The sequence below is a fragment of the Rattus rattus genome, chromosome 14 (genome assembly GCF_011064425.1).
Source record: "Rattus rattus isolate New Zealand chromosome 14, Rrattus_CSIRO_v1, whole genome shotgun sequence".
In the NCBI taxonomy this organism is placed as follows: Eukaryota; Metazoa; Chordata; class Mammalia; order Rodentia; family Muridae; genus Rattus; species Rattus rattus.
The window spans coordinates 9,820,792-9,823,810 of NC_046167.1; positions in this window are offsets into that span (position 1 = coordinate 9,820,792).

A 3,019-nucleotide genomic window follows, 5' to 3' on the forward strand; every position below is an offset into this window, starting at 1 on the left:
GTGGCATGGCCAATTAAACCAAGTTTAGCACACTGTCCATTCACGCTGTAGTGCTCCCTCTAGAGCAGTGACTCACCTTTTACAATATGAAAGGCGAAGATTAGAAGATTGTAGTGGTTCCAGATGTTCAACTTGAACATTTAATTTTTATTAGCAATTCTGTTTGCAGCTTATTTCCTCTCCTCTTATATTTTACTCTTACAATTAAGTAAAATCAAGCACACCTTCAGCACTTCACCAAAAAAATCCCCTCGGCTGAGTTCTATATTCCGGTTTACACAAAATAATGGGCAAGGCTCATCTGAGAATTCACCAGAGAGCCCTCTGTCTCACTCCCAAGACATTCTGGTCACAATGCACTATCTGTACTTATATGTGAGATAAACTACCTTCCCCACAGCTGTATTCTTTCTGAGCCCTCAATAGAACTGCCACCAATGTCCTGTTTCTATTAACAATCTCCAAGAATCCAGGGTTAGCTTTCCTTTTGAAAACATGCCTCTAAACTCTTCTAGCCTTTGGAAGTGAGTTCCAAAGCTACCCCTACCCCCCAATTTTCAGGAATTTGTTACAGCAAGATTTCCCAACACTCAAATCTACAACAGTGGCCTCCAAAAACCAGGAAGATGGACTAGGTATCCTAAGCAACAAATGTTTCCCCATGGTTCTAAAGGATGAGAGGATAATATCAAGCCGTCTGCTGTGGCCTTTCTCCTTGCTTAGAAATTGCTACCTTCTCTGCACCATCACCCTGCCATCTCTCTGTGTGTCTATGGCTTAATCTTGTCCATCTGTGAGGACAACAGACACATTTGATTAGGGCCCATCCCTATGACCCCATTTTAACTTGATGCCTTCTTTAAAAACGTTATCACCAATTACGGCTACATCCAGAGTTTTATGGAGCAGATCTTGAATGTATGACTCTGAGAAGATCTAATTTGGCTGCTAATAGACAGAACCTGTTACAGGGCTCTGAATGAGTTCTAATCTTAGTGCTAGGATATCCATTTACCTGCAGGAAAAAGAATACTTCAGGCATGCAGAGAAGCAGAGCATGGGGAAAGACTCTTATAACTCCAATTATAATTTTTGTCACTAAAGCTCATGGGCCAGCAATAGTTTCTGAGATGGAGCGAGTCAGTGGTTTGGCCTCTTTTCATCACTTTTCTTCTGTTTTAGGTGGTGGGGCACACTACGCACCCAGCCTTACACAGGTTCCTTACCCCAGGGTGGAGTTTCTGGTGTGTTGCTATGGAGAAAACAATTTCAGTGGCTGCTAATACAAAAAATAATAATAATAATAAAGGATGATGGACTTAGGTAATTGTATTAACAAATGACTATGAGTTTAGTATGCAATTCAGAAACCAGCAAAATAGACCAGTGGTACTAATACAACAAAAGCCCTCGTGATGTCAGTCCCACAGCTATTGTATTATTGAAGGTAAGAAACAATGCAAATAACTTATGTCACTAGGTTATAATCATATATAAAATTATGAACTGATGGAGGAAAGAAATCAGCTATACCAACCTATTAATAGATTTAGTTTATTCTATAACCTTTAGAGATTCCTATGTTTTGTTGATTTTTTTGAGACAGGGTCCAGGCTGCCCTGGAACGCAGCATCCTCTGCACTTCTGAGTGCTGCGATTACAGGGGTGTGGCACCACAGCTGAGTCTTCTCCTGCGCTGGGCACCTGAGTGCTAACGAGGTGAAGAAATCAGAAGTGATACTATTAAAGTCCAGAAAGGAGCGCTGTGCACAATATCACTTTGTATGGATGCTTTTTCTGTTACAGATAATTTAAGAAAAGATTAAGGAGCAAAGAAATTCAAAAGAAAATTTAATTCAATGAGAAGAGGGACAATGTAAAACCCCAGATTCAGAGAACATGGATAATGGTGGCACTCAGGGTCTAGCCCACATTTGCCATTTTAAAATGGGGTTAATCACAAAATATGACAAGGGAAACCTGTCCACGTCCATTCCCTCAGTTAAGTCTTGGTATCTGGCTGGCCTGAAAGTCAGGGATCCCCTGTATCAGTCTCTATGTGCTGGGGTTAAAGGTGTGTGCCATCACACTTAATGAAAAATTTTTAGCATCACCTCCTGGTGGACAGATAAAATTTTCCAAAAATTTTTAGGGATGGACAAACCAAGCTAAATGTGTGAAGAGTTCTGTGGTCATGGTGGATCACTACGCAAAGCATTCTTTTCACTGATGCCCTACTAGGAAGAATTCCATGGCCTTGGGTCTTTTGCTTGGGGCTGGGACAGGACAAACTTGTACACCACAGACCTCCACATGTGTCACTGGTTCCTCTGAGAATACATAGGCTTCTCAGCAAAGCATAAATAGCCTATTCAGAGCAAGAACTCTGGCTCTCAGAACAAAAGGAGGGGTCCTCACTCCAGAGTGTCAACAGGCTGCTCACTAAGTCACTAAGTCAGGAGAGGAGTAGGCCTAATGCAGGCCTGTGGTCTCCAGAGGCAGGGGAAGGGCACCCGAGGTCTATGAAGAAGGGTGCATTCTATTTCCTTCGAAGGGACTTTGCGTATCTGCTCTGGCCTTGGACTTTGTCTGGATCCTTCTGTCTCCACCTCCAACATTGGCAATCGCACAACACACTTGGTTATAGTCTGTGCTCCGGAACCAAGTGGTCACGGCGCTTTCCCCTTTCCTTAGAAACTGGCGCAAAGCCATCATCCATCAGAGGCTATTATGATCTGGTGAGAACTAGCGTGTGTCTTGCTTGGCAATCAGTCAGCTTGTCACCAACAAGGTTCAAAGAAGGGACAGAAACGAGTCTAAAACACCATTATTTTTCTTTTGACAAAATATAGAATACACAGAACTTTTGTATGCGTTCTATATTTTGCATGAATACTAATATTACATGTAATATAATGCTTTCAAAAAACTAGTTTTCTTTAAGAAAACCCTTACTTGAAAAAAAAATTCCAACCTCAGTATAATAGATAATTGCTTATGGTACTGAAGATCCAACAAC